This window comes from Topomyia yanbarensis, chromosome 2 (assembly GCF_030247195.1).
Source record: "Topomyia yanbarensis strain Yona2022 chromosome 2, ASM3024719v1, whole genome shotgun sequence".
Classification (NCBI taxonomy): domain Eukaryota; kingdom Metazoa; phylum Arthropoda; class Insecta; order Diptera; family Culicidae; genus Topomyia; species Topomyia yanbarensis.
Window position 1 is genome coordinate 189088996 of NC_080671.1, and position 15018 is coordinate 189104013.

The 15018-nt window shown below is 34.5% G+C and overlaps 1 protein-coding gene across 2 annotated transcripts in view; it reads right to left on the bottom strand.

Annotated features, from left to right (window-relative positions):
* Positions 1 to 15018, bottom strand: part of LOC131682483 (uncharacterized) — a 182140-nt gene that overhangs the window by 19956 nt on the left and 147166 nt on the right. Inside the window, exon 1 of one of the 2 annotated variants that reach the window (XM_058963976.1) lies at positions 5278 to 5550. The exons of the other annotated variant lie outside the window; for it this stretch is intronic. The gene's annotated coding sequence lies outside the window, so the exon portion shown is untranslated. Of the gene's footprint in view, positions 1 to 5277; positions 5551 to 15018 lie in introns of those variants that run through there. 2 annotated transcript variants of the gene reach the window in all.

The following is a 15018-nucleotide window of genomic DNA, read 5'->3' on the forward strand; positions in this document are numbered from 1 at the left end:
AATGCTGGACATTTCTTTACTTATTTTTTTCTTTAAATATTAAGAATTATGTTAACAAGATTGTGTAAAAAAATTAGGAGTGGATATCAAAATATTTTGCGAGATATTACAATTATAAGCTTAAAACAAGGTAATTTTACACTAACCGCAAAAAAAACAATGCGGAAAAGTTGACGTGAAAGATTTAAGATTTTTTGGTGGTATCCAAATGTTATTTTTTGATAACATAATTATATTAAGAAGATGGTGTGAAGCTTTCAGATTGGAACTAGAAGTATTTTACGAGATATTTCAATTATAACAGGCCTATCACCGTGCGTTTAGTGTAAAATTGCGTTGCTTTAAGTTTTTAATTGTAATATCTCGCATAGTATTTTGATATCCACTCACAAATTTTTAAACAATCTTTTTAACATTATTCTTAATATTTTAAGAAAATTGGTCCAACTTTAATTAAAATTGAATTTATTTCTAATAATTGCAGATTTTATAAGTTATATAACAAAAAAATGTAAATTTTTTTCGGTAAGCTCATTTGAAAACGCAACTTTTTTATCTATATATCGAGTCGTTTCCGAGTTATCAGTGATTGTAAAATGTTCAATTTTATAAAATTCAAATGTTCAAAAACTAATAACTTAAAAAAATATCGTATTCAGCCAACACAAAAAATACGTGTCAATTATTTTTAGCTAAAGAATGCAAGAAAAATTTTTTGGAAGGAATTAATATATATATATATATATATATATATATATATATATATATATATATATATATATATATATATATATATATATATATATATATATATATATATATATATATATATATATATATATATATATATATATATATATATATATATATATATATATATATATATATATATATATATATATATATATATATATATATATATATATATATATATATATATATAAATTATATAAAAAATCTAGTTACTGTTTCGACAGGTGTTAACCGCATACTGGACAAACTTTTTACTGGATTGATTTTTTTTCAATTTGAGTAAAACAACGAAGAGGCAAAAAAGTAGGTTTTCCCATACTAATTTTCATACAAATTTTAAGCACGATTCGAAAATCGGGGTGCTACAAATTGTCGCCAAATTTTTGAATCATTTGGGACCACAGAATGAACTTAAAAAGTGCTGTGCTAATTTAACAGATCAACAGTAAATTTACGATCTCACGAAGAAACTTATTTCGGGATTTTTAACAAAAAATAATTGCGGATGAATTGAAGGATATTGTTTAAAAAGCGACATTAAATTCAAGTTGGAAGCTTCAAAATTATTAAATATTTAAATGCGAGTTTACTTCTGAGCTCTTCCGCGGAGGTATGCGCAAATCGTCATGTTTTCATTATTATTAATAACACAGTTATCAAAATCGTTTTGTATGGTCGAAATGTTGGGTTGATCAAAGTTGTAACCAATGACAACTGTTAAATCAATATACACTGTGGTATAATTAGAATAAGAATAAATTTGGCCACCATTTGATCATGCTAAAACATTACACACAAAAGTCTGATATTTTGAACAACATAGTATTGTTGCAATCATTAAAATAATATACACATTTTCCTGAAGATATATAAACCATACAATGTTTCGATAAATTGCTAATATGCTACCCGTTAAAGCAGGCGTCCCTCAAGGGTCAAGCTCCAATCCTATATAAAATTTTTACACCTGATCGTCTAAATCTACCCACAGGCTGTAAAAAGTCACTTTTATGTGATGATCTAGCATCTCTGTCCCACGCAAGAGCCTGAAAGTTATCCACAGTCGACTGAAACGAAGCTTAAATATTTTCAATGTTTACCTAAATAAATGGAAAATTTCTATTAATGCGGCAAAAACACAATTGATTGTGTTTCAGCAAAGGCCGCGAGTTTCTTCTCTTAAAATAAATAACCATACTATTTAATGTATTGGTTCGAATTCAAGATGGATCAAGTTAAATACTTGGGTTTGATTTGCGATAACAAGTTTGCTTTTAAGGGGGCCCTCTTATATAATTGTGCAAAAAGTACCTAATGTTTGATAATTTTTTTTGAAGAAGTAAAATGACTTAGACATGTGCGCTATTCTGCAAAATGTTTATTAAGGTTTCATCTATAAAGTAAAAAATTTCGAGTGTAAGGTGTCAAAAATGGCGGCTCCAGCAAAAGGTATTTTGAAAACCGACCTCATCTGCGGGCACGATACAGGTAGCAATTCTTCATCTACAAGCAGCAAACCTAAACAATCTTAAAGATTGCATTCCATAGAGGCACCCCAACCTAAAAACATGAAAAAATTCGATATATAAACAAAGTGGCGGCCACTTGAAATTAAAGTATCGTTTTTTCGCATGATTGTTTTTACTTTGACCGGCTGTAAAAAATCGTTAATGATCGAAATAATGCGATTTCGTAGGTTATAGCGCCCGATAATTGATAGAATATAAGCAAAATGCAACAAACACATAAAATGTTTCTTATGAACAGAAATTCTAGGCTGTGCCTAAAGAACAAACTATTAATTTATAAACAAATATTTCGACCGGCAATGCTATATGCATTGACAATTTGGGCAAGTTGTTGTGCTACTAGGAAGAAAACGCTTCAAAGTATTCAGAACAAAATTCTGAAAATGATTTTGAAGCATCCTCCTTGGTTTAGCACAAATGAATTGCACAGACTCGCAAACATGACGAACAGTATTATAAACAATTTGCGACAAAAATCATTACAATCATCAATTGCAACGATTAGCTCTCTTTATAGTTTATAAGTTAGTTTTTACGATTTTTCTAGCTACTTTATTCTCATGACAAGTAAGCTTAAAACTTCGTATTGCAAAAATCTTAATTGATTATGTATATCATTATTTAATAATTAACTGAATCATGTAAGCAATACGGATGAAAAGTCACCACTTGTGGCTGAACACTCAATATATTGAATCAGAAATGTAATGTAAACTAAACAATACAATCAAACACAAAATTAAAATACAATGTTTCGAAATTAGTGGTATTCAAGTACTATTGTTCAAGGCATTACATCAAAGTACATGGTAAAATCTAGAGAGAAGCTTGGTAAATATTTGTTTCATGTCGGACGAAAGTGCAAACATATCTACACACAAAAAATATAAATTTTATCAATGACGTAACTCCAAACTTAAGGGGTTTTAGGGCATTGCAAAAATTTTTTTTTTGAATTCTTAAAGGCCCCCCCTCTCATATTGTGACAAATGTCAAAGTAAGCTCAGATGCCAAATTTCACATCATTTGGACAATTTTAGACCCCCGCCCACATCGCTTGAATTTTTTTGAAATTGGTACTATGGGAAAATATGGAGGCAAAATACATTAAATGCTATAACTTTTGAAGTAGCAATCAGAAAATTACAATTTATACCTATTTTGAAAGCAAATAATCTTAGTAATTGAATGAAGATATTTTTGTTACTAGAAAAATACGGGAAAGTGGGGTACTAGGTTATTTTGGCCTCAAAATCCCATATTTTTAATGATTTTTCTGCTCCGTGATGCAAATCATACATATTTTGTAGTTTTTCTAATGTGAAAAAATCTCAGAAATCGAACGAAACCCTTTTGATCTTAGTCCGAATACGAGAAGTTGGGGTTATAGGGCTTTTTGTCATTTATGTTAAATTTTATCATTTTCTCATGCATATATCTCTATTATTCTTCAATCAATTTTCATGAAATGTAACTTGTTGAACGTGTAAAATTGTGAGGAATAAAACGAAAATAAAAACGTTAGAGGTAAAATTCAGAAACATCAAACTTTTTGATATTTACTCTACAAGATGAGATATCTTTTTCATTATTTGTCCTAATACCTCAACTTTCCCTATTTTTCCAGGAATGAAACTTCTTATGTGATCCCTAAGCAGATTTTACACTAAAAGTAGTAAATTAAATAAGAATTTTGTTGTTAAATGGAGTTAATATGTGCGATTTTATGATAAAAATGTGAAATCGACACTATATGTCAGATAATTTGATGTTCCTGAATTTTACCGGTAACGAATCTATTTTTGTTATAATTCTAAGGATTTTCCATGTTCAACAAGGTATAGTTTATGAAAATTGAGTGAAGAATAATAGAGATATATTCACGAGAAAAAGATGAAATTTAATATGAATGACAAAAGGCCATTTAACCCCAACTTCTCGTATTCGGATAAAGGTCAAGAAGGCTCCGATCGATTTTTGAGATTTTTTCACATTAGAAAAACTACAAAATATGTATGATTTGCATCACGGAGCAGAAAAGTCATTAAAAATAGGGGATTTTGGGACCAAAATGACCCAGTACCCCACTTTCCTGTATTTTTCTAGAAACAAAAATATCTCCATTCAAATACTAAGATTATTTCCTTTCAAAATAGGTATAAATTATAATTTTCTGATTGCTACTTCAAAAGTTATAGCATTTAATGTATTTTTCCTCCATATTTTCCCATAGTACCAATTTTAAAAAATTTCAAGCGAAGTGGGCGGGGGTCAAAAATTGTCCAAATGATGTGAAAAACTAGCTTAATCGTCTTAGGGCATCAGCTGCTGCTCGTTCAGTGGGCCACATGCCGCTGACTGCCGAGTGCTTTTGTGGAAGAAACTTTTCTGTATCTATTTATTGATACATTTTGTATTATCCAAAGATGTACACATGATTAGCCCTGGAAAAGAAAAGCGATAGTTGTACTGTACATCTAACGACCCATTTCAAGAATGCCTGTCTATACACGTACATTCTGAAGCCGCCTTCATATGCAATAAGCCCCGTGCGAATACTTCCACGTATCAATTGGATATGTGCAATATATTCACACTTCCAGAATGAAAAAAAATTTTTTTTTGGTTCTAACACGTAAAATAAGGTAAAATATATAAACATTGAAAAACAACACAAAACGATCTCACCAGCGTGTTGCTCTGAATTCGTTAATTGTAAGTCGTTTTGTCATATAGTTTTCTCGAAAAAAAAAAGTTTATAAGTAGTAGACTTTTCCTTTTCAGTTGCTTTGATACTCAATTTTATATTTATTTCATATGTGCTACATGAAATATTATTTGATCTTCGTTTGATTCTTTTATTAGTTTACAGCAGATATCGCATGCACGCATACGCCTGCACATTAAACACTTTTTAAAAAATATTTTTATGCAAATATAAGCGTAGTATAAACATGAAATTTTGACTTGATGAAAAAACTTGGAATTGACTTACCGCGATCAACAATATGATTAAAGCTAAGATCCCTCACTTGTTGAAATGTCCAATCACGTTCACTATGGAAACATTAAAGTACGTCTTTTCGACACATCGCGGGATAGTCCAATATCACAATTCACAAATTCGTTAACCATTTCATCAGTGGTACACATGCCGTCGAACGACGATTCAAAACGCGTATGAACGCTATTTAATTCTTTGGGGACATCTTTGAAAAAATGCGGTACCACAACAGCACTTTCCACCTCGCGATCGCCTATCGACAAACTGAGCGCACGATTGAATTGTGTTTGATGAAATGTTTGCTTCTTGTAAAACTATTTCACAAAAACCGTACTCTGCAGCTCCCTCTCTACAAGCGGGCCTTTCTCTCGTTCACTCTCAATCGAGTCACCACGGTTCAGCAATTCCACCATATCGCTTCAACGGGAACGAACCGCGGCGTGCATTCATTGGCAGCATAAATTACAGAGATGGAGGAAAATTCATCATCATTGTGCCATCATTGTCAAACATCCGCAGCCGTCAGTTACCCACCACCCACAACGCGGCTCCTGTTCATACAACATATTTCGCTTTCAACTGGTTTTCTGCTGCATGCGTATAACAGTTTTATGTTGTTTGAAAAAATCATCATCATCATCATTACTACCACCACCTCCACCATCATCACTAACCAACAACAGAGAAAAAGCGAGGAGGTTTCCGTCTAATCCAAGCGCACGCGAACGAACGAGTACCTAATGCACGTTTAATGTTTCAAGAAGGGGGTGGATTGTTTGGATGATATTTTTTTATACCACTCGGCTTTCGGGTGGTTTGTCGCTGTTCTGTTTTTTTGTGCGCAGGGGTTTCTTTTCCGATGTCATCTTTGTCTGCTCTTGATGACGAAGTTATAAGAACACATCATGTTACATACTGGACATGCGTATTGTGAGTAATCGGTTGTATATTGTATATACATATATGCGGGACTAAAAACCGATTTAAAACGCGTCCATGTATTGCAGGGAGCTGTCATCGGTTGAGGTTGCTGGTGGGACCGGTTGATAAATCTGGATTTTATTTTGTTCTATTACTCCGAGATCATATTCACATACTTCCAGTTGCTTTAAATGCGTTTTTGAAAATAATCGCGCCAATACGCATAGTAATAAAAACTACCAGTAAGTAAAATTCATCTAAAAATAAAATCAAATATAATCAAAGATTCTCAGCAAATTTAGTTAGGAAAATTGGCCATGTTGTTGTTGCTTATATGATCTTGTTTGTACTTTTTCCGGTTTAATTTTTGTACACACCTAATTTTTTCTGCCGAACCTCAGCTTTTTTCGCATCTTTTGCCGAAATCTCAACAGTTGTGATCTCACTTTACTGAGATATCAGTTTCTTAATTTGCTGACTACACAGCTGTTGGGAAATTGCTGAGCGGAATTGTGTATGTAGGATAAGCTTCAAACAACAATTACAGCAACACCACAGAATTAACCATTTATTTGTTGCGTTGCGTAAGTATGGTATACTTCGTAGGTTGCAGACTGATGGCTTTCAATCCCACTTAGACTATTCGAGGAACAATGTTTGGGAATTACAATTGTCCCAGTAAGCGAGAACTTGGCCTGAGAGTCACTATTGCGGGCCATCATCAACTTTACCGTAACCTGGGATATTAGAAAAAAAGTATTATTATTCATTATCCGTGATAATAACACGAACTATTGATTAATAGTTATGATAGCATTAAGTATTTTAGGACAAGGAAAGTATTTCTTATTTTTCATCTCGGATTGTTAGCTTTAAGGGGTTACATATATTTTTATTTTTCAAAAATTCGATTTTTTTTATTACTCTATCTGAAAGGAGAATATTTGCCCAAATTTCTATAGAGATCCGAGAAATAGATCGAAAGTTACGGGGTTTCCAAGCGCGCTTCGTCTACCAAGAGCAGTAATAATTTGATATTTTATACTCGATTATCTCGAAATGTGGTTTTCCAAAAGTGGTTTTGCCTTGATAACGATTGCCAAAAAACCATTGAACCGATTTTCTTCATTTTTTTCAATTGATATCGTAATAAATTTTTCTCGTACCTTGACGATTCCTTTTTATGCATTAAATAAAAAAGGGTTTCAGGGAAAAAGCTATTATTCCGTCAATTATCAATATATTTTTATAAACTTCGGCTTGTTTATTTCATTGAAAAATATACTACCAAAATACTATAAGTTTGATGAAATGAAATCATTTCTTTATGCCTTTATGTAAATTCAAACTTTCATGACACTTTTCTCACAAAAAGGTATGTAACCCCTCAATGGAACTTGAAACAGTACCGTCTTTACGCATGGGCACACTGAACCAGGGCCAGGGGTGCCAGGATTTTGGGGGCCCCGCACTTATGAATATAAAATCATCCGTGGGGATAACAATAGATCTGTAGCAGCTCGGAATCGCACATTGCACCTTATCCCATGTGATCAACACGTTTAAAGAGCGTCAGAGCAGCATAGAACGAGGTACTGCATGACTATTGAACCAGTTCAAACGTCAATCCAACATTTTGATTCAAGCTTCGATTTATTTTTAACAATCAAACGTTTACTACACTACGTATACAACGTTTGGAATGCATCGAATCTTAGCCAACCAACCAGAAAACATTGTTTAGCGAGCAATCTGTGGATGTGGAAAAATATTAATTTCAACGTCATATCTGAGTCTGTAAATGGACAAATCCACATGGAAGCGCCCAAAAATGACTTTTTGAGGTTTTACGAAGACTCGACATTTTTTGGCCGGATTTGGCATGTTTCATTCTGCCTGGCCAGTTTTATACTGGCACAAAACCAATAGTAGTTTTTCATAGTGCATCCGCCTTATCTAAAAAAAATAATACATCATGAAGACAAACGTTCATAAAATCCAAAAAAAAAGTTTCCAAATACCCATTTGAAAGTGTTTACATATATCGACCCTGGCTTTACCCTTGATTTGATTAAATGAGTCACGGAAAGTGTGTATGCGTTTGAGAATATTTGAAGGGCCCCCAATATTTGGTAGCGTAAATATTTTTATAAATATTCTTGTATGGTGCTATACACAGGCAGTTCTCCTAGCTAAATTCAAAACCTCAGTTTTTGGATAAATGACGAATGCTAAAGCATGTTAGGCGTTGCGGCAACGTGCACTTGGCGTCTTTTATATTTCGACTGTTTTCTATTCCTGCAATTGAAACAAATTGTACCGATCATATTGATAGATTCGAGCAATTTTTTTGTCGTTTTGAAAGCAATTTTAAACAAACTTTACGCGATAACTAAGCTATTTAGCACTTCTTATATCGCATAGTGAACATGTTAATGGTTGTCTTCGAAACACCAATTTGTTGAATAGGGATACTGTTATTATTACCTGTTGGCAATATAGGCGAGGACATTATTAACAATGATGACGAGTTTACGTTGCTCATGCGCAAGTGCAAGAAGCAAGAAACAACATCTGACCGTAGGCACTAATACAGTTTTAACTATGAAGACCCCGACGTGAGACATGAGAGAAGCAAATAATCCCAAAGAGGCAGTAGACGAGCGGACAACTGTATCCTCACCGCGAAAGAAGGTCTCAATAGAAAGTCACGTGCACGAGATCCTACGAATAATCAAAAATGCTTTTTTATCTGTTTTATATATTGAAAATATATGTTAAGCTATCGCTATGGGTCACGCCAAATGAATGAATTAATAAATGAATTGGATTTGAGTCTTGCTGAAATATTGATATGGAAATTAACGGAAGGTCCACTGCACTCAATATTTTGGCCACGCATCTCGTTAAAAAACGATTCTTAGGGCCGATTTCTTCACCCTCGCTTAACTTTTAAACCATGTTTACTAGTACGTTTATACCTAGCATAAGCCTTAAGCGAGGGTGAATAAATCCGCCCTTAGTATGACAAAATTACGAAATGGCGCGGCTTCTAACACAGGTTAAACATCGAATCGCTCTCGAACAATAGGCAAATATGTTACTAAACTTCTATTGCGGCAAAGTTCTACTGTATCGCCTTTGAAGGCTTTTTCGGCAAATTAAAGGCAAAGAAAATCGAAAGATATGAAAATAGAAAGGAGGATGGATTTTCTACACAGAAAAAAATCCGTTCATAAATTCATGAACAAAAAACACGATTTCGTGAACTGACTGATTAACGAAAATCGTCATCAAGTTCCTGAAATTATGGGTAATAAATCCCGTATTCTTGAAACTGTGTGTGTTTACAAACTAGTTTGCGCAAAAATGTATATAGCGTTACATTGCAATTTTTGGTTGAGTTACTGTGGTTGTTCCCTGGAGATGTTGAGTTTTTGTTACGACTCTTGTTCATACTTTGGGGATACACTGGTTTGTAGTATATCAACTAAAACGATGTTCATGATTTCAGGATCTCAGTCACGATTCCCGTAATTTCTAATCACGTTTTCGTGATAATCTAGTTACAAGTAGAGTGATTTGTGTTTATGATTTCTGGATTATGGCCGCAATTTTTAATATTTTAGTTCCGAGTAGTGTAATTTATGTTCATGATTTCAGGATCTTAGTTGCGTTTTTCGTAATTTATATGCAAGTTATCGTGATATTTTATTCTTGAACTCACGTTCAAATTTGACACGTGTAGTGACGTGACAATATGGATTCGCGGTACCTTGTTTTGTGAACTATATGACGAACACTATTTGTGGCTCTATAAGATATTTTTGGAGCTAAATAATGATGTTCGAGGTCCTAATAGTTTTCTTATATCTGCTGCTCGCACCTATCACTAGTCGTTATAGGCTGGACATAGCTATATTTAATGACAAAACCCAAAATTTGTGAAATAGTTCACATGAAAATTTCAAGACTATGTGCAGAGTTGCATGAGATTGAAAATGATTACGGTTGTTTTCGAAATATCACACGCACTCAAGATAGATCGTGAATCATTTACTACGAGTCATGAACCAGTTCACGAATCCATGAATAATATTTTATGATTTTGTGAACTATTTCATGAGCGATATTTTATGATTTTGTAAACCATTTCACGGGCACACATGGTCAGGTGTGACAATTATATGACTATTATATTAAAAATCACGAATCAGTTCACGTTTCTATGAATAGGATTGATTTCATGATTTTGTAAACTATTTCACGAGCGCGAATAGTCAATCGCTAGGAATTTATTTAGAATTCCTCACGTATACATGAATATTTTTCGATTTTGTAAACTATTGTACGAGCTCGAATGGTAAGTCGTGACTTTTATACTAGGAATCATGAACTAGTTCACGAATACATAAACATTACTTCATGGATATGTGCAATTTCATGAGCATGAATGGTGAGCTGTGATTAATTCTCTAGAAATCACGTATACATTAATAATATTTTGTGAACTATTTCAAGAGCAAGGATGTTGAATTGTGACTGATATAGTTGGAACCATGAATAAGGTCACGATGATTGGAAGGATTCATGAATAATATTCTGGGTTTCACGAAATAGTTCACGAGAAAACATGTTTTGATTTTTTGAACAACTTCACAACCACGAAAACCAGATCAGACCAGGTGTAGCATGATTCAGTTCACGTCGCGTAGTCGGACTCGGAATAATGTTCCAAAAGATATGATTAAACTTACGATTCAACCTTTGCTTTTACGACTAATGTTCATAAAACTCTGAACCAGTTCACGTACAGAAAATCGAAAAACAGAAACAAATATCTCAACTAATAAATCCGTTATGTAGGCGTTACTGAATGAAAATGGAACATAATTATAAAACACATGAGTTTTGTTCATGGTCCTATTTTCGTAACGTAAAAATATGATTGTTCCAGAATTCATGGCACTTTATTCACGATTTTGGGAACAATTTTTTTCGTGTAGAGAGAATCAGTTATAAACTTACAGAAAACCTTCATGCCGATATGAGTGTGTCTAGCACTAGTTTTCCGTTTCAAGTTGCGTTTCGGCAGACTTTGCAGCTAGCTTTTAGTAATGTACAGGGCTATTCAACATCGCATTGCGAGTTGTCTTAGCATAGAACGATTAAATAGGATTTCTTGTGAAATACATGCCTGATTACATCACTGTGTTAACTACATTAAAGACCTTGGAGTAAAGTTTGGATTACAAGCTTACTTACCTTCGTCACGGTCTCGTCACGGCCTCGTTTCGGTGCTACACTGACACTGCACAAATGGCTCGATGTTGTAAATAATGGTCGCTAACCAGTCTAGTGTCAATGTCGTATATACAGGTATGGCGAAGAGAACTCTTTGGTATTCGTAAGATGAATCTCACATGAGTGGTGTGAGTGATCACAGAATAAATCGAGTTGCTTTCGTCATACCGTTCGTTCTGCTCCAATTGAATCGTGTGAACGCTATGACGTCGACCCGATGTGCTTCTGGATTGTTTGCATATTTTTGGTTGCCAATATCTGGGACGGGACGTGCAAAGTGAAAAAAGTAAATGTCACCGCGAACCGGCAATGGCCTGTTATGGCGAACCGGACCATTCTTGACGATTTTCATTTTCTTGAAGTGGACAGTGTCTGGGTAGTATCGTAATATCCTAGGTGTTTTAGTAAATATATTTGACATGTTGCTTAGATGCATGTACATGCATAGAAACAATATGCACGGCTTGTGCAATTTTATTATTCTCAGACAAACGATAACAAAATTCATGTCATGTTCAATCTCTTTTATTTTCGACACAAATCTGTATCTCATCGACAGAAATCTATGCCGCATCGGCACAGCACTATCATCGACATTTGCTTGAAATTATTTTGCAAGCGTATTTTTTCCTGCTAAATAACATCAATATCAGGAGGGAAAAAGAAGACCGTCTTCGCATGTCCCGTCCCAGGCCAATACTAGCAAACCGTGTGTTCTGCCACACCTATATATACCTCATTGGTCTAGTGTCGGGTTCGCGATGTGGGTGTGCAGGATCATTTTTTCTCGTTTTCCAACTATTTTTCCTAAATAATTTGCTATCAATAAATACAAATCCGACCGCTAGAACACAGGGGGACCCGACCAACCGCACGCTACGGGCCTGATCGTTGTCAATACATGCTGAACATGTTCAGAAGCGACTTACTTTTTTGTTTTGATGATTTTGTTATAGGGTAGCTATACTGCCGTTCTACGCATAATTGTCCCATGTATATAGGGAATGCCATAGAACATGGGACAAATAAGCTTATAACGGCAGTATGGCTATATACTAAAACAAGTCTCATACGATCAAAGTTACCTCGATGATCAAAATAGTGCCCAGAAATAAGGGGTTTTATGGCGTTTTGGGCATTTTAGTTTTTGACAGTGCACTACACCGGTGTAGTCGGTGCTACACTCATTCAAACTTGGTTGTAATCCGTCTATCTCTGTTTTTTACACGACACCGGTGTAGCACCAAGAAAAATCGTAAAACGCTATTAGTTTCACATGAAGCAGCTTAGGAGTATCCAATAGGAATAGAACATATTTTCATGAATTTGTAAGAAAAACAATATGTGAAAGTAGTCAAAATATGGACCTACGACCGTTACTACGGCTATTATAAAATGATGAAAGCTAATTGGTATTTTTCAAAACCGACACATCCTTACCCATCTTATGCACGCGAGTGTAAAAAATTCTCACGTGAAAAAGTGTGAAATAGGCGTTCCACGCACCCCTGTGAAGCACCCATTATAGTACCATGCGATGTGGGATTATCGTTTATTGTTTTCAATAAAAAAGATAACCGTTTCACCGTTGATTAGCGATGGTTTGACTCATACGAGTTAGTTTTTCGAAAAAAGGAAGGATACTGCCTTATCTACCCTTCGCCATCGATCGCTTCTAACTATACAAGTATACTGTTCAGAAAATTATGTTATTTCCTTCCTTATTGGCCTCACACACTTCTGAGCTCATAGGCGATGCTTCTAAGTGCAAGTGTGCAACAGGACGATGGAAACCAGCAGAAATTTGGTGCGGTTTCTGGTATGCGTGTGTGTACGCTAAGTGCATCAAAGATGATGGTTTTATTAGCACTTGAACGTGGGAAAATGTTTCGCTTCTTTCGATCCTTGGGATCACAAGGACTTCGCCCTTTACGGACAATAATATGAGGGCGGTTTCACCCTCAGTCATACTTTCTGTGACTTATAACCCCCTATTGCTTGGTCGGGGTCAACTGTGTATTTAGCGTGTGTGTCAAACTTGTTAAAATATATTTGATTTCTAAAAACTTTAAATTTTCAATTGAAAAAAAATGCAAAAAAAAATCTAATATTCTAATCTATGTTTGGTCGGCGTTCGTATTTACAATAAGCGCGATGGAAAGTGGCAACAGTCGCTGTGTAAATACTGTCGGATATTTAATTCACACTCGCCGGGATTTGATTATGCGGGCGCTAAGAATACTTCCTAACCAAACCCGACATTGACGCTGAGTTCAAAGTGCGTACACGCGGATCAGATGAGCGGGGGAATTTCTCTTGATTCGTTTGCACAGATTTTATATCCAAGCCGGAGACCCACCACGGGGTACTGAACTGTGAAACCATTGCAGTTAAGCTTTGGTCTGTGAGTGGGATATGATTCATCGATAATCGGTCGTTGCTGTCGATTTTATTAGTTACACATACAATTATACATGGTCGAATTGAAAGTTGTATTGTTGGTCGTTGGTATATTGTATAGATGATCTAATTAATCATTGTTAAGAAAAGCGGAGATTTCAACTTTGCTATCGATACAAATTTTGATTTTTATGACGTGTAATTGTACTTTCATTTTGAAAAAGATTAATAAATTGAAATTTCATCAGCAAAACAGTGAAATAGCGTTCAACGAAGTTGAAACACTTCCCGAGCAGAGTCTGACAACAAATTGAAACAAACTGTGATGTTCGACTTAGCTCGGGTTCCTACATAGACGAAGCATCAATCTGAACAGCTATAAACCTTTCAGATATAGCTTTCTTTCCTAATATATTATTGAGCTCAAATAATTTGTTGTCAGCCAATGCATTACTTTAGAAATCTAATCCAGAATATTTTAGCAAAATGAAAACGGTATTTAAATTCTGAATGCTACATTCTAACAACTATTCAGTAGTTTAAATGAAGCGAAGAGATTCAGTTAAAGATATTTTTAAATATATCGTAGGGCATATTCTCGTATGATGAGTTGTGCTTTTATAAAGTTAATTCCGTTCAAAATATTTTACCCTTCCAAAGTTGTACTAGAGAGAACCCGCACCCAAAATCCGACGGGTATGTTTCTATTACTTTTGGGTAAAATTCTATTGTCTTTTCGGTAACAGACCACGCAATTGCGCATTGCGGCAAAGTGAATAGGGAAAGAGGCGAATAGTGTGAAGCCGAAAATACCTTATTGAGCAAACCAATCGTGCAATGTAAATAAACATTACTCATGCCTGAGTTGGAGGAGATAAGTATTGTACATCTATCAAAAAAGAAATTTGAATTTTCGTCAGAATTTAGTTCAATCATGATTTTAAGGTGCATTCTAGAGTATATGTATTAGTAAAAACGCTTTTAATCCACCTAACAGTGTGATGAGACATTTCTTATAACTCTTATCACTCTCTTCGGATATTATATCGTTTGAGAACATTTAGAACTTGATGCTTCGCGATGTTTTTGATAACACATACTACATGG